Genomic DNA, 25955 nt, shown 5'->3' with positions numbered 1-25955 from the left:
GTCCATGAGGTCGCGAAGAGTCGGGCACAACTAAGCGACTTCACTTTCACTTTTCACTTTCGTGCATTGGAGAAGGAAATGGCAACCCACTCCAGTGTTCTTGCCTGGAGAATCCCAGGGACGGGGGAGCCTGGTGGGCTGCCGTCTATGGGGTCGCACAGAGTCGGACACGACTGAAGCGACTTAGCAGCAGCAGCAGTGGTATTTCATTTTAGATTTAACTTGTTGTTCAGTTGCTCAGTCATTCCCAGCTCTGTGCAACCCCAGGGACTGCAGCTCACCAGACTTTCCTGTCCTTTAGTATCTCCCAGAGTTTGCTCAAATTTATGTCCATTGAGTCAGTGATGCCATCCTACCATCTCAGATTTAACTTAGTTCTTAATGAATGTGTAGCAACTTTTAATGTATTTGTTAGCCCTTTGCCTGTGATCTCTGATATGTCAAGTACAAATTTTTATCAATTTTAGATCACTTTTCTTATTTTTCAGTTATACAATATTATGCTATTATTAAATTATATACTATATTACATAATTCATATTACAGATGGAAGTCTTTTATCAGATATGTATTTTCCAAATATAGTCTCCCAGTTTGTGTCTTTCTTGCCATTTCTTTTTCTTAATGGTGTCTTTTGAAGTGTTAATGTTTCTCATTTTAATGAAATATAATTTATCATATATAGTTATATAACATACTTATATATTTACTTATGTAATAAAATAATGAATTATATTAGCTATCTAATGAAGTAATCATAAATATATAATATTACATATTATAAATTATTACCTTACATGTATATATATGTATATATTTAAATATATACACATGCATATTTACGTCATTTGCCTTTGGTTTTATATCTGATATCTCTTTGTCTGACCCTAAATCTTGAAATTTTATGTTCTTTTTGGAGAATTTTAATAGTTTTATCTTGTACAGTTAGGTCAGTGACTGATACTGAATGCATTTTGTTAAGCATCTAAATTCATCCTTTAGCATATGGCTGTCTATTTATACCAGTATCATTCATTTAAAAGATAATTGAATTGCCTTTGTCAAAAAAATTGACCATAAACTTGAAGATTCACTTTTGGACTCTTCAGTTTCATTGATCTATGTGCTTATTCTTGTGCCAATACCATATTATCTTCTTTAATGTTGCTTTATAGTAAAATGTGAAAGGTAGTAGTGTAAGCCCTTAAAGTTTGCTCTTTTTTTTTTCAATAATTGTTGTGGCTATTCTAAGTCTTTGCATTTGATTTAGCTTGATGTTTTCTATAAATGAATCTTGGAGGGATTTGGACAAGGATTTTGTTAAATTTATAGATCAGTTTTGGGGGAAAGCTGCTTCAATTTGGGGAGAAGTATTTTAGTTCATAAACATGGCATGTGTCCTTACTTAGAATATGTTCCAGCAATGTTTTGTGGTATTCACATAAAATCATATACATCCTGGTGTTAGATTTTTTCCCCAATGTATATTATTATTCTTGATGATACTCTGTGTAGAATGGTTTTCTTTTTCTTTAATTTACGTATTATTTCTTTGCTTGTGTTCTGTCTTTGCGGCTGCACGGGCTCTTCTCTACTGGTGAGTGGGGGCTGCTCTCTAGTTGTGAGCAGGGTTCTCATTGCAGTGGCTTCTCTTGTTGAGGAGCACTGGCGCTAGAGCACACTGGCTGCAGCAGTTGCCACATATGGGTTCAGTTTGTGGTTCCCAGGTTCTAGAACACAGGCTTAATAGTTGTGATCCACAATTCAGTTGCTCTATGGCATGTGGGAAATTCCTGGGTCAGTCTTTTGCATTGGTAGGTGGATTCTTTACCACTGAGCCACCAGGGAAGCCGTCGAATTGTTTTCATGATTTTATTTTTTAATCGCTCACTGCTAGGACAAGGCAATGGCAACCCACTCCAGTACTCTCCAGTACTCTTGCCTGGAAAGTTCCATGGATGGAGGAGCCTGGTAGGTTGCAGTCCATGGTGTCGCTGAGTCATACACGACTGAGCAACTTCACTTTCACTTTTCACTGTCATGCACTGGAGAAGGAAATGGCAACCCACTCCATTGTTCTTGCTTGGACAATCCCAAGGGATGGGGGAGCCTGGTGGGCTGTTGTCTATGGGATCGCACAAAGTTGGACATGACTGAAGCGACTTAGCAGCAGCAGAATATAGAATTCAATTGATTTTATATCTTATATCTTGATATAAGATATCTTATATCTTATGACCTTGCTAAGTTTATTTATTTGGGTTTCCCCAGGTGTTGCTTTTTTTTTGCATTTCTTTTTCTTGGGGATGGTCTTGTTCTCAGTCTCCTGTACAATGTCACAAACCTCTGTCCATAGTTCATCAGGCACTCTGTCTATCAGATCTAATCCCTTAAATTTATTTCTCACTTCTACTGTATAATCATAAGGGATTTGATTTAGGTCATACCTGAATGGTCATACCTGAATGACCATCCCCAAGAAAAAGAAATGCAAAAAAGCAAAATGGCTTTCTGAGAAGGCCTTACAAATTGCTGTGAAAAGAAGAGAAGTGAAAAGCAAAGGAGAAAAGGAAAGATATAACCATTTGAATGCAGAGTTCCAAAGAATAGCAAGGAGAGATAAGAAAGCCTGCCTCAGCGATAAGTGCAAAGAAATAGAGGAAAACAACAGAATGGGAAAGACTAGAGATCTCTCCAAGAAAATTAGAGATACCAAGGGAACGTTTCATGCAAAGATGGGCTCGATAAAGGACAGAAATGGTATGGACCTAACAGAAGCAGAAGATATTAAGAAGAGGTGGCAAGAATACACAAAATAACTATACAAAAAAGATCTTCATGACCCAGATAATCACGGTGGCGTGATCACTCACCTAGAGCCAGACATCCTGGAATGTGAAGTCACGTGGGCCTTAGGAAGCATCACTATGAACAAAGCTAGTTGAGGTGATGGAATTCCAGTTGAGCTATTTCAAATCCTAAAAGATGATGCCGTGAAAGTGTTGGACTCAATATGCCAGCAAATTTGGAAAACTCAGCAGTGGCCACAGGCTGGAAAAGGTCAGTTTTAATTCCAATCCCTAAGAAAGGCAATGTCAAAAGATGCTCAAACTACTGCACAATTGCACTCATCTCACACACTAGCAAAGTAATTCTCAATATTCTCCAAGCCAAGCTTCAACAATACATGAACTGTGAACTTCCAGATGTTCAAGCTGGTTTTAGAAAAGGCAGAGGAAACAGAGATCAAATTGCCAACAGCCACTGGATCATTGAAAAAGCAAGAGAGTTCCAGAAAAACATCTCTTTCTGCTTTATTGACTATGCCAAAGCCTTTGACTGTGTGGATCACAATAAATTGTGGAAAATTCTGAAAGAGATGGGAATACCAGACCACCTGACCTGCCTCTTGAGAAATCTGTATGCAGGTCAGGAAGGAACAGTTAGAACTTGACATGGAACAACAAACTGGTTCCAAATAGAAAAAGGAGTATGTCAAGGCTGTATATTGTCATCCTGTTTATTTAACTTTTAGGCAGAGTACATCATGAGAAACACTGGGCTGGATGAAGCACAAGCTGGAATCAAGATTGCTGGGAAAAATATCAATAACCTCAGATATGCAGATGACACCACCCTTAGGGCAGAAAGTGAAGAACTAAAGAGCCTCTTGATGAAAGTGGAAGAGGAGCGTGAAGAAGTTGGCTTAAAGCTCAACATTCAGAAAACAAAGATCATGGCATCTGGTCCCATCACTTCATGGCAAATAGATGGAGAAACAGTGGAAACAGTGGCAGAATATTTTCTTGGGCTCTAAAGCACTACAGATGGTGATTGCAGCCATGAAATTAAAAGACGCTTACTCCTTGGAAAAAAGTTATGACCAATCTAGACAGCATATTAAAACAGCAGAGACATTACTTTGCCAAAAAAGATCTGTCTAGTCAAGGTTATTTTCCAGTCATGGTTTTTCCAGTAGTCATGTATGGATATGAGAGTTGGACTATAAAGAAAGCTGAGCACCGAAGAACTGATGCTCTTGAGAGTCCGTCCCTTGGACTGCAAGGAGATCCAATCAGTCCATCCTAAACGAAATCAGTCCTGAATGTTCATTGAAAGGACTGATGTTGAAGTTGAAACTCCAATACTTTGGCCACCTGATGTGAAGAGCTGACTCACTTGAAAAGACCCTGATACTGGGAAATATTGAAGGCAGGAAGAGAAGGGGACAGCAGAGGACAAGATGGTTGATTGGCATCACCGACTCAATGGACATGAGCTCGAGTAAACCCCCAGAAGTTGGTGATGGACAGAGAGGCCTGGCCTGCTGCAGTCCGTGGGGTCACAAAGAATGGGACATGACTGAGTAACTGAACTGATCTGAGTTGTTGCTAGTGGTAAAGAACACACCTACCAATCCATTAGACTTAAGAGACATCAATTTGATCTCTGAGTTGGGAAGATTCCTTGGAGAAGGAAGTGGCAACCCACTCCAGTATTCTTGCCTGGAGAATCCCACGGACAGGGTAGCTTGGCAGGCTGAAGTCCATGGGGCCACACGGAATTGGACATGACTGAAGTGACTTAGCACATAGAATGGCATTCCTTAGGATCCTTTAGCCTATGGGTTATGTCATCTGCAAAGGAAGACAGTTTTATTTCCTCTGATTTGAATTCCTTCTATTTGTTCTCCCTCTTCCCTCTCTGTCTTCTCCTCCCCATCTTCCTCTTAACTGAACATGTTGGCTATAGTCTCGATGTTCAGTAGAAATGAAGAGAACAGAACAGAGGTTATTTGCCTTTTTCTTCATCTTTGATGGGAAGGATTTAGTCTTTCACCATTAAGTATGATGTTAGATTTTAAGCTTTTTTGTTTGTTTTAAGAAAGGTACCATCTATTCCTAGTTTGTAGTGAAATAACTACTATAAAAGGGTATTGAATTTTTTTCACAAGCTTTTTGAATCTATTGGTATTCTCATGTGGATTTTGTCCTTTCTTTCATTAATGTGGTACATTACAGTAATTGATTTTCAGATATTTAACCAATCTTTCATTCCTGGTATGAATTGAACTTGGTCATGTTGTATAATCCTGACTAACTTCTGCTGAGTTCAATATTTAATATTTTGTTAAAGATGTGTATACATGTGTATTCATGATGGCTATTGGTCTTTAGTATTCTTTTCTTGAGGTCTTTGTAAATTTATGTTGTCATGGTAATACTGGCCTTATATAATGACTATAGAAGTATTCCTTCCATTACATTTAATGGAAGAACTTGTGAAGGAATGGTATTATTTCTTCTTTAAACATTTGGTATAATTCATCAGTTAAACCACTCATGCCTAAAATTTTCTCTGTGAGATTGTTTTAAATTACTATTTCAATTTCCTTACATTTTATAGATCTATTCATATTCTTTTTCTTATTTTTCTGAGTGAATTTGGTAATGTGTATCTTTTTAGGAATTTGTCCATATATTCTGATTTGTCTAATCTGTTGGCTTTCATTTAAGCTAATATTTCCTTATAAACTTCTTAATTTCTATAGAGAAGATAATGGTGTTCTGTTTCATTACTATTTTTGGTAATTTGTTATTTTTGTTTTAATTGCTTGTCAGTTTACCTAAGAGTTTACCAATTTTATTTTTTTTAACCAATTTTTGGTTTTATGATTTTCTCTATTGTATTTCTTTTTTATTTCCTTAATTTACTCTAATATTTATTATTTCTTACTTCTTGCTGTGACTTTATTTGCCCTTCTTTTTATAATTTACTAAGGCGGAAGCTTAGGTGATGATTTGAGAGTTTTTCTCTTATGATATAGGCATTTAAAATTTCAGACCCTGAGAGTCTTCAGCTGAAAACATAAATATGTTTTCATAATTTCAATAAATTCAGATTATTTTGTGATTTCTCCTTTGATATATGAGTAACTTAAAGTGTGTCATTTAATGTCTACATGTTGGAGTAGTCTCAGGTTTACTTCTGTTGTGGGTTGCCAACTTAATTTCAAGTGGTCAGAGATTATACTTCATATACTTTCAGTCATTTAAACTCTTGAGGGATTCTTTATGGCTTAGCAAGTGGTCTGTCCTGGAGAACATTTTGTGTGTGCTCGAAAAGAGTGTGCATTCTGCAGAGTTTGGTTGAGGTGTCCTATTGATGTTGGTTACAACAAGTTGTTTGATAGCATCATTTTGGTCATCTCTGTCCATGCTGACTTCTTTGTAGTTTTTCTATCAGTTTTTGTGAATAGGCTGTTGAAATCTCTATTATTATTAAACTGTCTGTTTCTTCTTTCAATTCTGCCAGGTTTTACTTCATGTATTTTGGAGCTTTATTGTTCAGTATATATGTGCTTGGGGTTCCCTGGTGGCTCAGGTGGTAAAGAATCCTCCTGCAATGCAGGAGACCTGGGTTCAATACCTGGGTTGGGAAGATCTCAGTCATGGCAACCCACTCCGGTATTCTTGCCTAGAGAATCCCCATGGACAGAGGAGCCTGATGGGCTACACATTCCATGGAGTCCCAAAGAGTTGGACATAACCGAGTGACTAATACACACACATATGCATTTATAATTTTAATTATTTTAATCACTGATAATGTTTTTACTGTTATCAAATGTCCACCTTTTTAATATTTCCTGTCTGAAGTTAATTTTGTGTGATGTGAATATAGCCATCCAGCTTTTTTATGGTCACTGTTTGTATGTTATTTTTCTATTATTTTATTTTCAGTATATTTATATCTAACATGTATCCCTTATAGACAGCATTTAGTGGGTTTGGTATTTAACCCAGTCTGACATTCCATATTTGAGTGGAGTTATATAGACTCTTTACATTTAATATATGTTCGGTTTTACTTCTAGAGTTTATATATTTATCATTTGTCTTTTTTGTTCCCCCTTTTTCTTTCCTATCTTTTAAAAAATTCTTTTCCATTATAATTTATTATATGATCTTGAATGTAGTTCCCTGTGCTATACAGTGGGACCTTGTTTTTTATTTTCTATATGGTAGAATGTATCTGTTAGTCCCAAACTCCTAATTTATCCTTTCCCTTTTGGTAACTGTAAGGTTGTTTCCTATGTTTGTGAGTCTATTTTCTGTTTTGTAAATAAATTCTTTGCTTCATATTTTAGAGTCTACATTTAGGTGATAATGTATGATATTTGTCTTTCTCTGACTTAACTTCACTTAGTATGATACTCGCGGGTCCGCCCATGTTGCTGGAATGGCATTCTTTCATTCTTTTTATGGCCAATATTCCACTGTATATGTGTGACACACCTTCTTTATAGATTCATCTGTTGATGGATGTTTAGATTGCTTCCATTCTTGGCTGTTGTAAATAGTGCTGTTATGAATACTGAGGTGCATGTATCTTTTTGAATTAAAAATTTCTCCAGATATATGCCCAGGAGTGGAATTGCTGGATCGTACGGTACTCCTATTTTTAGTTTTTGAAGAAACCTTGATACTCTGTTTTTCATAGTGGCTGCACCAAATTACATTCCCACCAATAGTGTAGGATGGTTCCCTTTTCTCCATACCTTCTCCAGGATTTATTATTTGTAAACTTTTTAGTGATGGCCATTCTGACTGATGTGAGGAAGTACCTTTTGTAATTTTGATTTGCAGCTCTCTAATAATTAGTAATGCTGAGCATCTTTACACGTGCCTGGTGGAACATGTCTTCTTTGGAGAAATGTCTGTTTAGGTCTTCTCATTTTCTGATTCTGTTGTTTGTTTGTTTTTTAGTTGAGCTGTATGAGCTGTGTGTGCATTTTGAAAATTAAACCCTTGTCAGTTGCATCATTTGCAAATATTTTCTCCAAGTCCATAGGTTGTCTTTTGTTTATGGTTTTTTCTGTTGAGCAAAAGCTTGTAAGTTTGATTAGATCCCACTTGTATATTTTTGCTTTTATTTCTATTTTCTTGGGAGACTGACCTAAGAAAACGTCCGTATGGTTTATGTCAGAGAATGTTCTGCCTATGTTCTCTTCTAGGAGTTTTATGGTGTCACATCTTACATGTAAGTCTTAAAGCCATTTTGAGTTTATTTTTGTATACTGTGTGAGGGACAGTTCTAACTTCTTTGGTTTACTTGTGGGCTGTCCAGGTTTCCCAACGCCACTTGCTTAAGAAGCTCTTTTTTCTCCGTTGTGTATTCTTGACTGTGTTGTCGAAGATTAATTGATCTCAGGTGTATGGGTTAATTCTGGGCTCTCTTATTGTGTGCCATTAATCCATGTCTATTTTTGTGTCAATACCATGCTATTTTGATTATTGTAGCTTAGAATTATTGTCTGAAGTCCGGGAAGTTTATGTTTCCAGCTTTATTCTTTTTCCTCAGGATTGTTTGCTGTATTTTGAAAGCCAATATTTTACAATTGTTGTTTTAATTCCTATGTTGATTTTTTCAGTTCAGTTCAGTTGCTCACTTGTGTCTGACTCTTTGTGACCCAATGGACTGCAGCAGACTGGTTGAAAACCACAATCATAGGAAACTAACCAATCTGGTCACGTGGAACACAGCCTTCTCTAACTCAATGAAACTATGAGCCATGCCATGTAGGGCCACCCAAGAAGGATGGGTCATGGTAGAGAGTTCTGACAAAATGTGGTCCACTGGAGAAGAGAATGGCAAACCACTTCAGTATTTTTGCCTTGAGAACCCCATGAACAGTACGAAAAGGCAAAAAGATAGGATACTGAAAGATGATGTTTTCTTAGCATACATTATTATTCACTTAGCGATTGCTCTTAGAATTACATATATATTTTGAACATATCTCAGTCTTCTTCAAAATAATATTTACTTAAAAGGGAAAGTGTTAGTTGCTCACTTATGTCTGACTCTGCAACCCCATGGAATGTAGCCCACCAAGCTCCTCTGTCCATGGGATTCTCCAGGCAAGAATACTGGAGTGGGTTGCCACTCGTTTCTTCCGAGGATCTTCCAGACCCAGGGATCTAACCCAGATTTCCTGCATTGCTGACAGATTCTTTATCATCTGAGCCATCAGGGAAGCCCGATACTAACTTAATTTCAGTAAAATACAGAATGTCTGTGCCAATATAGCTCCTTTCATTCCTTTTTTTTGTGCTAATATTTCTATATTGTTATATAACAAAACTATACATTATCATATAAACATAAAAAGTTTTATTTTTTGCTCTTATTCAATCTTTTGTCTTTGAAAAATTTAAGAGAAAAAAATGATAAAATATACATTTCTAGAGCAAAACATTTACTATTTCCAGTGCTCTTCATTTCTTCTTTTGGATTTGAGCTACATTCTGGTGTCACTTCCCTTCAGCTTGAAAGATTTCCTTTTGTATTTTTGGTGACTTTAAGTCTGCTAGAAATGAATTTTCTCTCAGTCATTGTACATCTGTGAATATATGTATTTCAGCTTTATATTTGAATGATAATTTTGTTGCATATAGAACATGTGCTTTATATACAGGCCTACTTCATTTTATTGGACTTTTCTTCAGAACATTTTGAAGAGACTGTGCTTTTTACAAATTTAAGGTTTGTGGCAACCCTGTTTTGAGAACGTCTATTGATACTTTTTTCCCCAGCAACATTTTCTCACTTCATGTCTCTGTGTTCTATTTTGGTAATTCTCACAGTATTTCACATGTTTTCATTATTATTACATTTGTTATAGTGATCTGTGATGTTGCTTTTATAATTGTTTTGGGAGCTATGAACCATACCAACATAAGATGGTGAACATAATCAGTAAATATTTTCTGTTATCGACTGCTCCACTGACCAGACAGTTGTTTCCCTGTCTTGCTGCCTCTCCTCAGGCCTCTACGTTGAGGTACAACATTATTGAAATTAGGTCATTTAATAACCTTATGGTGGCCTTTAAGTGTTCAAATGAAAAGAACAGGTGTATGTCTCTCACTTTGAGTCAAAATCTTGAAATGATTAAACTGAGGAAAGAATGTCTAAAAGCCAAGATAGGCAAAAGGTAGGCCTCTCTTGCCAAACAGGGAAGGTATGACTGATGAGGAAAAATTCTTATGGGAAATTGAAAGTACTATTCCAATGAATACACAAATGATAAGAACAAGACTTATTGCTGATATGGAGAAAATGTTAATGGTCTGGATAGAAGATCAAACTAACCGCAATATTCCCTTAAGCTAAAGCCTAATTCAGAGCAAGGCACTAACTGTTTTCAGTTCTATGTGGCTGAAAGAGATGAGGAACCTGCAGAAGAAAAGTTTGAAACTAGCAGAGGTTGGTTCATGAGGTTTAAGGAAAGAACCTGTCTTGTTAACATAAAATGTAAGGTGAAGCATCAAGTGCTGATGTAGAAGCTGCAACAAGTTGTCCAGAAGATCTAGCTAACATAATGAATGAAAGTGGCCCTGCTAAACAGCAGATTTTCATTGTAAATGAAACAACCTTATGGTGGAAGAAGATACCATCTAGAGCTGTCACAGCAAGAGAGAAGTCAATGCCCGACTTCAAAGCCTCAGCCCCTGACTCTCTTACTGGGGGCTAATGCAGCTGGTGACTTTCATCAAAACCAGTTCTGATTTAGTATTCTGAAATTTCTAGTGCCCTTAAGAATTATGCTAAATCTAACTCTGCTTGTGGTCTATAAATGGAACAACAAAACTTAGATGACAGCACATCTGTTTACAGTATGGTTTACTGAATATTCTAAGCTCACTGTTGAGACCTATTGCCAACAAAAGGAGGTTCCTTTTGGAATATTGCTGTTCATTGACATGGCACCTGGTCACCCAAGAGCTCTGATGGAGTTGTAAGAGATCGATGTCGTTTTCATGCTTGCAAACACATCTATTCTGTAGCCCATGGATCAAGGAGTAATTTCAACTTTCAGGTCTTATTATTAAGGAAATGCATTTTACAAAGCTATAACTGCCATATATTGTGGTTCCTCTCATGAATCTGGGCTATGTAAATTGAAAACCTTCTGGAAAGGATTCATCATTTTATATGCTAAGAACATTTTTTATTCATGGGGAGAGGTCAGAGTGTAAACATTATCAAGAATATGGAAGAAGTTTCCAGCTGTTGTCGGTGACTTGAAGGGGTTCAAAACTCAGTGGAGAAAACAACTGCATGAATAGTAGAAATAACAAGAAAACTAGAATTAGAAGTGAAGCCTGAAAATGTGACTGGATTGCTACAATCTCATGATAAAACTTGAATGAGTAAGGAGTTGCTTCTTATGGATGAATATACAAAGTGTTTTCTGGAGATGGACTCTATTCCAAGTGAAGATGCTGTGAAGATTGTTGAAATGATAACAAAGGATGTAGAATATTATATAAACTTAGTTGATAAAACAGTGGCAGGGTTTGAGATGATTGAATCCAATTTTGAAAAAATTTCTACTGTGTGTAAAAGGTAATCAAACAGTATTATATGCTATAGAGAAATAGTTTGTGAAAAGAAGAGCCAATTGATGTGGCAAACTTCAATTTTGTCTCATTTTAAGAAATTGCTACAGCCATCTCAACCTTCAGCAACCACTACCCTGGCGAGTCAACAGCCTTCAATATGGAGGTAAGACACTCCATTAGCAAAAAAAAAAAATTGACTTGCTGATGATTCAGATAATGGTTAACATTTTTAGCAATAAAGTATTTTTTAATTAAGGTATGTATATTTTGGGACATAATGCTATTACATGCTTAATACACTATAGTATAGGGTAACATAACCTTTCTTGACTATGCCAAAGCCTTTGACTGTGTGGATCACAATAAACTGTGGAAAATTCTGAATGAGATGGGAATACCAGAGCACCTGACCTGCCTCTTGAGAAACCTATATGCAGGTCAGGAAGCAACAGTTAGAACTGGACATGGAACAACAGACTGGTTCCAAATAGGAAAAGGAGTACATCAGGGCTGTATATTGTCACCCTCCTTATTTAACTTCTATGCAGAGTACATAATGAGAAACTCTGGGCTGGAAGAAGCACAAGCTGAAATCAAGATTGCCGGGAGAAATATCAATCACCTCAAATATGCACACAACACCACCCTTATGGCAGAAAGTGAAGAGGAACTAAAAAGCCTCTTGATGAAAGTGAAAGAGGAGAGTGAAAAAGTTGGCTTAAAGCTCAACATTCAGAAAACGAAGATCATGGCATCCGGTCCCATCACTTCATGGGAAATAGAGGGAAACAGTGGAAACAGTGTCAGACTTTATTTTTTTGGGCTCCCAAATCACTGCATATGGTGATTGCAGCCATGAAATTAAAAGACGCTTACTCCTTGGAAGGAAAGTTATGACCAAAACCTAGATAGCATATTGAAAAGCAGAGATATTACTTTGCCAACAAAGGTCCATCTAGTCAAGGCTATGGTTTTTCCAGTGGTCACGTATGGATGTGAGAGTTGGACTGTGAAGGAAGCTGAGCGCTGAAGAATTGATGCTTTTGAACTGTGGTGTTGGAGAAGACTCTTGAGAGCCCCTTGGACTGCAAGGAGATCCAACCAGTCCATTTTAAAGGAGATCAGTCCTAGGTGTTCAATGGAAGGACTGATGTTGAAGCTGAAACTCCAATACTTTGGCCACCTCTTGGGAAGAGTTGACTCATTGGAAAAGACCCTGATGCTGGGAGGGATTGGGGGCAGGAGGAGAAGGGGATGACAGAGGATGAGATGGCTGGATGGCATCACTGACTCAATGGACATGAGTTTGAGTGAACTCCGGGAGTTGGTGATGGACAGGGAGGCCTGGCGTGCTTTGATTCATGGGGTCGCAAAGGGTTGGAAACGACTGAGCGACTGAACTGAACTGAACCTTTATGTGCCCTAGAAAACTTAAAAAAAAAAACTGTGTAACTTGCTTTTTTGTAATATTGACTCTATTGCTTTATTCGCAAACAGAACTTGAAGTATAGCTAAAGTATGTCTAGTTTTTTTTTCCTTTTTAGCTCTTTGAATATGTCATTTTAATATCTTCTGAACTCCATTGTTTTGGAGGAGAAATCAGCTATTCATCCTTTATGTTCATCTGTAAGTGATGAGTTGTTTATCTTTTGCTGCTTCCAAGATTTCTCTTTTTCCTTGTCTTTCAATCATTTGAATATGGCATGTCTAGGTATGACTCTTGTGTCTATCCTACTTGAGTTTTGTTGAGCTTCTCAGATTTGTAGAGTATTAATTTTCATTAAATTTAGGATATTTTTGTTATTATTGGGTCACTTTTTTAACCCCTTCTACTCTTTGTGCTTATTCTGTGACTCTCATTGTCCATCTGTTGGTTTGCTTCCTGTGGTTCCATATATCTGAGACTGCTCATTTTTCATCTTTTTGTACTGAGTTCTTCAGATTAATTTCTAGTGCTCTGTATTTAGGCTTAGGGATTCTTACTTATGCCATATCAAATATAGTTTTATGTTCCTTTAGTGAATTTTAAAATTTGAGATATTGTTTCAATTCTAGAATTTTAATTTTTTAATAATTTCTATTTTTTGTTGTTGAGATACTCCATTTGTTAACATTGATTTGTTAATATTTTTCTTTAATTCTTTAAACATGACTTCCTGTTGTTCTTTGAACAAATTTATCACAGTTAGTTGAACAACTTTTTCTGCTACCTTCAGCATTAGGGAACACTCAGAAACATTATGTGTTAGAAGTTTTTTGCTTTTACTTTTAGTTCTTAAGTATGGATCATGCTTTCTTTTTCTTTGCACATAATGTTTTTTTTAATACTAGACATTTTAGATACCATATCGTTATGACTCTAGTGATTCTGATCTAGCCTTCTCCTTGAGGATTGTTGTTTTTATTTACTTTTATGTTCATAAATGGACTTCTCTGGTGGCTCAGATGGTAAAGAATCTGCTTGCAATGCAGGAGACCTGAGTTTGATTCCTGGATTGGGAAGATCCCCTGGAGACAGGAATGGCAACCCACTGCAGTATTCTTGCCTGGAGAATCACCAGATTCTTGCCTGGAGATGGCCAGAAGAGCCTGGCAGTCTACAGTCCATGGGGTCACAAAGAATCAGACATGGCTGGACAACTAACACTTTTACTTTCATGTTAATAAATATAACTTCTTTGGACAAAATCTGTGAAAACTTTCTCCCCTGCAATGTATAGTCATTGACATCTCTGATCAGTTTTATTTTTCCATTTTTTAGTTTTAAGATTGCAAAATGTTCTTATGGACTCTGTGGGAGAGGGAGAGAGTGGGAAGATTTGGGAGAATGGCATTGAAACATGTAAAATATCATGTATGAAACGAGATGCCAGTCCAGGTTCGATGCACGATACTGGATGCTTGGGGCTAGAGCACTGGGACGACCCAGAGGGATGGTATGGGGAGGGAGGAGGGAGGAGGGTTCAGGATGGGGAACACATGTATACCTGTGGCAGATTCATTTTGATATTTGGCAAAACTAATACAATTATGTAAAGTTTAAAAAAAAAAAAAAGATTGCAAAATGTTGGACTGTGTCTTCAGAGACAGATATTTTAAGAGACTGTGCTCAAATATCTCAAACCAATGTCTTCAATTTTTTTTTTTTTTTTTTGCTGATGAGTCTGTGTGTCAACTACATTCATGGCTTAGACTGACTTCAACTCACTCCTGCTTTAATTTTATGATAGTTTCTCTCATGTCTCCTCTGTTCATGCATTGAGGTTCTATCAGCTAGGGATATTTTAGTGGGTTGCACCCACTCTAGTGTATGTGCACACAGCCTTGGCTATTTCCAGGATATACGGAGAAATTATTGAGCTTTACATAACCACCTAATCTTCTAGAAATCTCTGTTAATACCTGCAGCTAGTTTGTGAGCCCATAGCAGCAACACTCCAAGTCAAGTGATTACCTACACCCTTGCAGTATCAATATGGCTACTGCTTTTCATGGCCTGCTCCACCTGGTTGAGTATCACACTGAGGAACCAGGAATAGGATCAGTCCTAGGGAAGAACATCAGAAATTCCTATTGTTCCCAATTGTAGTTTGATGGTTTTAATAAATAAATATTTCTGTTTTCCTATGCTTTTGATCAATTTCCAGAGTGCTAAAGTTTTTTTTTTTTTTTTTTGAAAGTTTTGTACATCTTCATAGTTGCTTACTGGGAAGACTTGCTGACCTCACTTCATCACAGTAGAATTTTATAGATTTTTGTTTTCTTTGTACCTAACATAATTTCTGGCTTGTAGCGAACTCTTAAACTTTATTGAATTAATGAATTAACTGAAAAAATAGGGAAAGGAGAGTTATTTGGTGCAGCTCAGAGATTCCCAAATGTAAGTTAATGGCTTTGGTGTGTTTCTTGTAAGAGTATACAACAGACATAATCTGGAGATAATTGGTCTTCAACTGAGAATGATTAACTAACAAGACTTAGGGTCCCTGGAGATAAAGTGGAACAAGTTGTATATACATGCCAGTTTCTGACAGTTTCTAGACACATCTATAGACCTCATGTTGCTTAGGACAGACTCCAGCTGTTATTCAAAGTAAGGGAATTGTGGTTAATGATTTAGCCAGCATTTCCATTTTGATTTCAGCTCTCAGTATTAGCTGTTGGTTGGAGAAGGATTACTAATTCAGAATGTTTACTGCATATCCAAATCTCTTATTTTCAGGAACTCAAACCCAGCCAGACCACTTTAATATCATTATGCTATGTCTCTGAACAAGAAAGAATACTGAAGTAAATAACTGTCCTCATAAAAGGTCAAATAGATGAAATGAAATGGCCACACTTGGGTTTAGCTTACCCAAAATGATAGTTTAAGTTTTATGAACTTTTTTTTCTGTTGCAAAAATGCTTAAGATTTGCAGGAAAGCATGGAACAGAAACTGAGTTACCAGTTTTAGAAGCTGTCGCTAAAATTGTCTGCATAGCCATTTAACCATAGTTTTCCTTCCCACATTTCAAGCTTTAGAGAGAACATAAAATCCAAGCACTGTCAGTGGTTAATTTATACCACCATATGGCAGGTTCTGCTCTCCTTCCAAACTCTTCAAACCTTTGGTGTTAGTTAGACTCCAAATATCTCTCTCTGTGCTTAAAACCATCTATGCACACACATTCATACACACTACAAGCGGTCACATACACATTTCCATTGACTGCTGCATTTATTTTTTTCCCCAAGGATAGATGTTCTTATGTAAAATCCCTTCACATGCAGGTCTTACCCCTGCAGAGCCAACTGGTGGAGCTGGCCCAAGACTCACCACCAGAGCTGACTGAGACAGTCATCAGCTTTATAAACTTGGATGCCACTCATATATTGATAGTGTCTCTACTGCTAGACTTCCTAAGAGAAATACTGGACAAATAGTCATTCATGTTGTGGCTGACTGTCTTGAGCTAAACTGTTTCAGTCAGACAATAGTATTAAATTGAGTAGAGTATCTATTCATTATCCATCTAATGCGACAACCAATGCAAATAACGTATGAGTATTTAGATTAACTAAAATAACATGCGGTAAGAAACCTCATAGATTTAAATAAGGTGGAGATAATGCCTTGATATCCAACAGAATATAGAACATAGAACAGAATATAGAATATCCAACAGAATATAGAACAGAATAGAGAATATCATTTATCCAAATGATAAAATGTTATTTTATCATTTGGATAGGCAGGTGACGCTAGTGGTAAAGAACCCGCTTGCTAATGCAGGAGGCATAAGAGATGTGGGTTCAATCCCTGGGTCAAGAATATTCCTCTGGAGGAGGGCATGACAATCTACTCCAATATTCTTGCCTGGAGAATCCCATAGACAAAGGGGCCTGGTGGGCTACAGTCTATAATGTTGCGAAGAGTCAGACATGACTAAAGAGACAGCATGCAGACTACCATTTTAGTGAAAATAAAGGATTTTTTGGTATCATTGGAAAGTACATTTAATAACCAAAGAGAAGGTTCACATAGATATTATTCTCAGAACTCTACAAGGGATTATAATGGTAAGGCACACCGGAAGTTCCCTTGTTTCTTGCACTTTGGTTTCTGTGTTTGTCTTCATCATAACTCTCATCATAGATACCATAATGAATATTTGTGTCTATAAACTCCTTTTATAGACAATGAGCTCCTTTAGAACAGGGACTACTCATCATACATATCATAATACTTTTGTGATAAAATTCATTTTCTGAAAAATGAGCTCCTTTAGGACAGGGACTCTGTCTTATTAGTTTTTGATTCTCTAATTTAGTGGCATATGAAACATAGTAGGCTCTCAAGTGTTTGCTAACTTAATTTACAAAGGGAAGAGGAAGGGAAATGAGACCATGTGCTTATTCATAATTACTTCACAATGATACTCAGACACTTGGTGAAGTGACAGGACACAAAATTGTACTTTTTAGATAACTGATGAGTGACTTTTACTACAGGGTTTGTAATATTTATTATTGGGACTAAATCTGTGATTGCAGAGTTCACCATATTGCCCTGCTAAGTTGACTGTGCTATTTGGAACCAATTAATGATTTTGAAAAACTTTGAGAACAAATGCTATGAATGTGTGTGTATCACTGTTGTTCAGTCACTAAGTTATGTCTGACTCTTTTGCGACCACATGGACTGTAGCTTGCTTGCCAGACTCCTCTGTCCATGGGATTTCCCAGGCAATCTAGGGGATTTCTACGGGATCTTCCCAACCCAGAGATTTAACCCAAGTCTCCTGTATTGCAGGCGGATTCTTTCCTGCTGAGGCACCTGAGAAGCCCACGAAAATTTAGACCTAGGTTGGATCCTTGGGTTGGGAAGGTCCCCTGAAGAAGGAAATGTCAACCCACTCCAGGATTCTTGCCTGGGAAATTCCGGACAGAGGAGCATGGCTGGCTACAGTCCATGGGGTCTCAAGAGTGGGACACGACTCAGAAGTAAACCATCATCACCACCACCACCACCACCACACAAACACACACACACACACACACACACACATGAAGATAGACAAGGTAGACAAGATACAGAAAAATGGTTGTCAGTGTGAACAGATTTTAGTTTATGTATTCTCTTTAAAACTAAATTCTAATAGAATAGAGAAATATATTCTAATAGAATAAACAATATAACATTTCTGCAAAGATTCCATGGAAATGCATGTACGGAGCACTTAGATATAGGCATAGTACTTTGTGCTGGGAGTACAAAGATGCATCCCAATTCCTGTCTTCAGAGGCCTTAAATACTCATTAGAGACAAGAGAATAAATAAATAAAGACAAAATGCATCACAAGTGCTTTGTTTGAAATGTGTTCAAGGCAGTTCTCTAAGAGAAAGTGAAAGTCGCTCTGCCATGTCTGACTCTTTGTGACCCCCATGGACTATACAGTCAATGGAATTTTTCAGACCAGTATACTAGAGTGGGTAGCCATTCGCTTTTCCAGGGGATCTTCCCAACCCAGGGATCAAACCCAGGTCTTCCACATTGCAGGCAGATTCTTTATCAGCTGAGCCACTAGGGAAGCCCAAGAATACTGGAGTGGGTAGCCTATCTCTTCTCCAATGGATCTTCCTGATCCAGGAATCAAACCAGGGCCTCCTGCATTGCAGGCAGATTCTTTGCCAACTCAGCTACCAGGGATGCCCTCTCTAAGAGATGATGTTGTCAACTGCACAGTGAGTATTGAGATCAAGGAAGGGTTGGCAGAGGAGGCAACGTTTGAGTTCAGTGCTGGAGATAAATAAGGTTGGCCAGGAGATGAGGGGAAAAAACCAGAAAACAGTACGAGTATAGATATGATAATGTGATGGCCCAGAAGGCTTGTGTGAGTGGGAAAGGCAGCTGTGGGTTTCACTGAAATGAGATCTGTACCATCAGGTGCTGTCAGGTGGAAATGGCAGGGTAAGTAGCATATTTGATAGCAACCAGGATAAGGCTCCCTTGCAAATTGAACTTGAAACAAGCTAGATATAAATATAGATCTATTAAGGCAAAGCGCTTCATGTGTCAGTATCTATTAACTGCTTGATGCTGAGATGTATTTGTGCTGAGTGGCAGGAGCTGGTGGGCCTGCCAGTCCCAGTAGGGTGTAAGATCCAGAGAGGTTTTTCCCAAAGATAAGTATTTGCTTACAAGTACACACACCCCCTATTGTATTACAATGTGATTATACTTCATACTCTTCTAAGAGATAAAATTGTCTATGATGGAAATCACAGGGAGAGCACAATGCAGGGCTAGGGGCTGGTTGGCAGCATGCAAGATCAAACTCCCTTTTAACTTGTATTAGACGAGGGATTAACACTGGATTTTATGATATTTTTGACTGACACTCTTATAGTTCCATTAAGAATAATCTTGGGAAATTATCTGAATGCATCTACTTAAATGACAAGAATGGATGATAAATTATATATCTCCATAGCTGTCTGTAAAAAGAGGGGGAGGTTCTGTAGACACTGGAGATTAGGCTTTGCTCCGTATTTTTGTAGTTATATTATTTTCCCATCTTAAGTTAGTGAAGTAGAGTTGATGGCTTTACCTAGTTTCATGGAGAGCAAGCATATCACACTATGTCTGTACATGCTCAGCCTCTCAGTAGCGTCCAACTCTTTGTGACGCTATGGACCATAGCCCACCAGGTTCCTCTTTTCTCAGCAAGAATACTGGAGTCATTTCCTCCTCTAGAGGATCTTCGCGATCCTGGATCAAACCCGCATCTCCTGCATCTCTTGCTTTGGCAGGCAGATTCTTTACCATTGAACCACCTGGGAAGCCCTTACTTGGGAAACCAGAAATTGTCTTCCCTGGTGGCTCAGATGGTAAAGCATCTGCCTGCATGTGGGAGACCTGGGTTCAATCCCTGGGTTGGGAAGATCTCCTGGAGAAGGAAATGGCAACCCACTCCAGTATTCTTGCCTGGAGAATCCCACGGACGGAGAAGCACGGTAGGCTACAGTCTATGGGGTTGCAAAGAGTTGTACACGACTGAGCAACTTCACTCACTTCACTTGTTTATATCACCTCCGAGATACCATAATACAAATGTCTCTCACTGTGATGAAAAATGCACATGTCTATGCAGAATGATATCTGATTCAACATTGTGTTTGTGTTTCTCCAGTAGGCCCCTTTGAAAGGACGAACACATGCATTTCCTTTACCATCTGATCTTGATTTTATTCTAACCCTGTTATTTCCTACCCACGCAGGGCTTTGTGGCTTCCAACCCAGATTTATGAGATAATAGACCAGTGTTGCTGCCTCAGGAAAAGGTGCAACAATGAAAGTTTTTCTGTTCAATAAAATTATTAAATGATATTTTTGCTGTTTTTTCCCCAATATTTTTTATGAACTTTTACATTCACAGAGTTTCATAAAGTCCTGTGGCTCTTCAAGCAATAACCAATTACAACTGTTTGTCCTGTTGCCCAGGGTGAGATGTGGTTGAAGTAGGACCAGGTCTGAATGTCCAATGAACACTTTCAAATTTCAGTAAAATTAGTAATGTTACTTTATTCATGAAAGTGCTTTGAAAGGTTTAATTTTACTGATTGGATAGAAATTGGGAATATTACTGTTATTGCAATGCATATACTTCAGGCTACACCAGTGTGCATATAAGGATAGTGTTTCAGTAACATTTACAAATGGGGAAGGCAATGGCACCCCATTCTAGTGTTCTTGCCTGGAAAATCCCATGGACAGAGGAGCCTGGTAGGCTGCAGTCCATGAGGTCGCTAAGGGTCGGACAGGATTGAGCGACTTCACTTTGACTTTTCACTTTCATGCATTGGAGAAGGAAATGGCAACCCACTCCAGTGTTCTTGCCTGGAGAATCCCAGGGACGGGGGAGCCTGGTGGGCTGCCATCTATGGGGTTGTACAGAGTCGGACACAACTGAAGCGACTTAGCAGCAGCAACATTTACAAAAGCAGTTGCACATTGACTGGTCCTTCCTTTCACTTTTCCCCAACAGTTCTGAGAAACCCCAGAATCTTTAATGTAACCTGTGGACCTGTCAGTTTTCTTTGCAACTAGAATTAGCCATTTTTTTCCCACTATGCTGTGACTTGCTCTAATGATGTCTGCTACTTCAATATTCTGTCTTGCTGTCCCTATTAAACCATTTAAATGTTCTAGTAATTTTAATATCTTTCATCTAGGTCACATCATCCCAGCTTCTTCTTGCCCCTGAAAGCAAGATAAATATAATTATCCAGATCATAAGCTACACTCTCAGATTGAAAATATTGTCACAGCTTATATCATTATGTTTTCCAGTGAGAGGATCACTAGTTGTCACTTGTAAATCTTTCTCTTTTTCAGATTTCGTATAAGATAGGATATGATCTGTAGTCAAATGAAGCAAATCTATTCCAGTCATTAGTTTTTGCTGTCTGTTGGGAGAATGGGGGAAAGTAGGAGAAATGTTCCTGGTTTGACAGCCCTGCATAATTTACCTCTCTGAGTAAAACTAAAATGAAATATCCTCTCTGGGTCAAACTGAAATGAGCCACCTTGTCAGTTAGTACTAGCATCTTCTCCAGTAAATAGATCTGTCTCTTTGTACTGCTTTTTTGTGTGGAGGACAAGGTTCCCCAAGGTGAGAGCTATTAGTTTATTATGGTGGTACACAAGTCTTTAGTTTTTTGTTGGTCACATGGGTTATATTTTTAGATCAAAAGATTGTCCCTTTGCAAATTCTTCCCCCTGGGGTAATTGTAATTTCTCAAAAATATATGACAGATGAGGCAGCTTTGGGTAAACATTTATGTACCATGCATTTCAGTTGGACTGGAACTTGGCTTCTAGTTAGGTAGAACAAGTAACACCACTTCCCTAGAATCAGTTGCACAGTTTGATTTATATTACGTTGAGACATCTACTGGGAATCCAACTCAAACAGCAATGGAGTTCAGGTACATCTAGAAGCCTGGAGGATGGGTAGACTCATTGATAACCAAAATGCAAAGTGAGGGTGACTGTGTTCCACAGAGTGAATTGACCATAATAAAACATGAAGTCTGGATTCATGATCAAGATTCTGTAACAGGGCATGAGGGTGAGAAGAAAGAAGCAGTTCTGTTGGTAACATGTTAACTGGTGAAAATAGCGTCATCTGGAATATAACAGGTGACCTTTGCTGGCTCTTTCCTTTCTGTTTCTATCAATAGTTATACATATGGACACTTCTTCTTTTCTAACGAAAAATACAAATGCATATTTACACATTTATTTGTATAATAGATTAAAACTTCAATCCGTATATTGGAGCAGCATAATGACATTCACATATAAGTATTTGCATATGAAAGTCCTTGATTTGCATGGACAATTATAAGTACTTCTTTTTTTGCTGATGCAAATGAAGAAACACCTTTGGAAAATTGGCCTCATAATTTCTAATCGTATATCATTGAATGGTGCATACACTTTTAGGAAAGGAATTGGCATCATTTTAAGAATAAGAAGTCATTTAGCAAGATTTTCTCTGGGAGAAGTGCTTCACAGAATGATCTTTTTTCTAATAATGCTTAAAAATTGAGCATTCAGTAGTCCAAAGCTGAAAGAGACGAAAGACTGACTTGGTGGTTCCTGGGTAAGCACAGAATGGCATACTTGACTTCACTTGACTGTTATATGAAGAATTTTATAAATGTTTTCATTAGAAGCAATCAGAGGATTGTTTGTTTATGATCTTTACGTTACAGAGGATTGAAGTCTCTGAAAGGAAAGAGTGGCAGGAGGCGACTGGTTAAGTTTAAACAGGTCAAAGCTCAGCTTAGAAGGCCAGGGGCCATCCTAGGCGTTTTCAGTAATATTCCCAGGTTTCTATCGCTGCAAATAAATTTCAAAGTGAGTTAAATATTTCCTGAGGGCGTGAAACTCACATTAGAGTTTGAGCAGTTGTCAAAAAAGCTCTAGATCTCTCAGAAGACTGAGTATGTAGCATGATCTTTACTGTCGACATTCTGTCCAAAGTGTTTGGTCTGTCTCAGGGTGTTTCTCCCTGGTTATCAGTGATTTAGATATGTGAAATTGCTTCTTGTCATAAGCATGATCAGGAGGAGAACATTTTCAGTTCTATCATTTATATGCTTTCAGTAATTACACTTCATTTACTGGGTCATGAGAAATGACATTTTTGTTTCTAAGTGAATAGTGTTATAATGAATTCACTTCAGATTGTTAAATCTTGTCTGTAACTGAGGTGACTCTGCCCTTATAAAATCACTCTGCAGTAAACCTTTTTCCCTCCTTGTTCATCCAATAACATAGCCATCCTCAGCACATGAAACAGATGCCTCTTAGAAGGCTGCTGACTTCTTTATCCAGGTTATTTTATGAAAGGGCATGAGGACACTATGTTGGGGACATATTTTATGAAAGGGCATGGGGACACTAACCACAGTCCAGTGACTCAGGCTCCAGTAGAATGTTTTTCTAGCTTGGTGCAGTGAGCCATCTCCCTTTCCTTCCCCTGAGGCCTGAATGGATTTGTATGTCTGCCAGGAAGGATTCTGGGCATCATTCTCCTCACGCATTTCATTCTTATACTTTCGTATCTGTTAGCAATTCCAGAAGCTGTCATTGCTTTGGCATATTAATTAAATTTAAACTTAGAATTGATTTCCAGTCATTTCATTCATATATATATATGTATGTATATATAATATATATTATAGACTTGTGAATTATATGTCTATAAAACTGAATATATATGTATACACATATAATATATATATATATATATATGTGTTTGTGTGTGTCTTCCAACTGAAAAGTTTATCCATAAGGATAATAAAATGTTTTCCACTCTTATGCAAGTAGGTTTGAAATCTGAAAAAAAAATTGGGGAACACTTCAATAATTACAACACCTTTTGTATATCTGTAACAGTTCTTATGTTTACAGTAACCTTATTGTGAAGGTAGGCCAAAATAACAGTCCCTAGTTTATAGATGAGAAAATGGAGTTTGAGGAGATTTAAATGATCTGTTCAAGGTGATAACATGAGTCACTGCAAGACCCAAGGCTGAACTCAACATCAAGGGCCCTAGTTTGCTGTTTCTTCTGGTCCCACCAGGCCTGTGTCTCCTTCTCTTGTATATCTAATAGCAGCTTCCACAGCCTTGGGTAGAGCTTAGAGTCTAGGCTGTGCTTGTTAAATTAATAGAGGCTTCTTCCTTAGCGATTACACAGTATTCCCAAACCAAGTGGGAATACTGCTCAGTGGTCTCACCTGTTAGCCCAACAATAATATCCTTAAAAATGCCAAGAGAAAGGGCAACAAGCTTAGAAGATAAAACTGTCACTTTAACTATCCTGAATGGTGATATCATATTATATAGAACCTATTTTGAGAGAGATGTGAGAAATCACGAGAGGATACCATCAATATATATCTCATTAAACTATGGCAATTAATACTGCCACATTAAGGCCTCATGCTGTTTGAGGCAGTAAAACTTACAGCCTCTTTCTGTCCTGCAGATTTCTCCAAGGAACAGTTCAGTTTCCAAATCTGCCATGCAGCCTCATCAGCTTCTCCAACACACACACACACACTGTTCTACCTTGTCCGGCCTCAGATGAGACCCACCTCTATTGTTACACTGTGTTCACATGTTTCATGCTTATCTCTTTTGTCCCACCACTAGTTATGAACATCTGGAACAAAAGGCTAGAACTGAGTTCATTTTACCCTCAAAGCCTAATAGGTACTTAACATGTGTTTCTTGGATGAATAGTAGAATCTAAAGAAATAGATCTTAAGTTACATTTGTCAGCCATCTGTAGGCATGCTGCATCAAATTTGAAGCACCACAGTTTAGGAGATACAAGAGGATACAAAAAGGAGTAATAATTATGATGAAGTGGCTGAAAAGTGAGAACTTAAAAGCAGGTTAAATCCCTGGAATAATGGCATGGGTGAGCCTGCTTGTCACGTTCACATGTATATTTCTATAACAGATTGAAAGCTTTTTGAAGATACCCATGGAGCTTATTAGTACAGGAAATGGCAAAGAATACTTTCTCAGTTAAAATTTGTCAACCTGATTAATAGAAGATATTTATAAGCAGGCGAAGCGTGTACCTCCAGCCCTTCTTCCTCCTTTGAGTCATAAAAATCCACCATTTGGTTAACCATTGGTCTCCCTAGCCCACAAGACTAAAGTGTTTTGAGAGAGAAAACTGTGGGAAGTGGAGAGGACAGACAGAGCCCCCAAAGGATGCGTGACGTGCAAGATTGGGAGCTGTCCTCCACTCCTCAAAAATCAAAGGCACTTGGCAGCTTCTTAGGACTGAGGAAAACATGCTCTCTATGATTGTGCACAGGAACACTTGAAATGGAGATACACATTTCATAACACATAAACAGGCCCCATGCCCACATGGGGGCGACGCAGGGCCAAGAGGGTTGGAGGGCCACAATGTGAACTCCAAATTTGTGTTGAGCTTTGCTAAAAACTTTGAAATATGAAGTAAAATGAGGGAAAGCTGACATTTTTAAAAGGTACATAAAGGTATTAGTAAAAGGATGCTAACCTACCCACTTAATAAACACTGAGTGATTTTTAGGCACCAGAACTTTATTTTTTTAATATGAATTTATTGATTTTAATTGGAGGCTAATTATTTTATAATATTATAGTGGTTTTGCCATACATTGACATGAATCCGCCACGGGTGTACATGTGTTCCCCATCCTGAACCCCCTCCCACCTCCCTTCCCATCCCATCTCTCTGGGTCATCCCAGTGCACCAGCCCTGAGCACCCTGTCTCATGCATCAAACCTGGACTGGCAATTCATTTCACATATGATAATATACACATTTCAATGTCATTCTCCCAAATCATCCCACCCTTGCCCTCTCCCACAGAGTCCAAAAGACTGTTCTATACATCTGTGTCTCTTTTGCTGTCTCACATATAGGGTTATCACTACCATCTTTCTAAATTCCATATATATGCGTTAGTATACT

At 37.9% G+C, this 25955-nt stretch overlaps 1 long non-coding RNA gene across 2 annotated transcripts in view; it reads left to right on the top strand.

The window, feature by feature from the left end:
- LOC133257379 (uncharacterized) overlaps nt 1-25955 on the top strand; it is a 412549-nt gene that overhangs the window by 208894 nt on the left and 177700 nt on the right. The window contains exon 4 of one of the 2 annotated variants that reach the window (XR_009739526.1): nt 13884-14697. The exons of the other annotated variant lie outside the window; for it this stretch is intronic. This is a non-coding gene — a long non-coding RNA (uncharacterized LOC133257379). Of the gene's footprint in view, nt 1-13883; nt 14698-25955 lie in introns of those variants that run through there. 2 annotated transcript variants of the gene reach the window in all.

This window comes from Bos javanicus, chromosome 11 (assembly GCF_032452875.1).
Source record: "Bos javanicus breed banteng chromosome 11, ARS-OSU_banteng_1.0, whole genome shotgun sequence".
NCBI classification, from domain to species: Eukaryota; Metazoa; Chordata; class Mammalia; order Artiodactyla; family Bovidae; genus Bos; species Bos javanicus.
The sequence above is the reverse complement of the archived record's forward strand: the minus strand, read 5'-3'. Positions and strand labels throughout refer to the sequence as shown.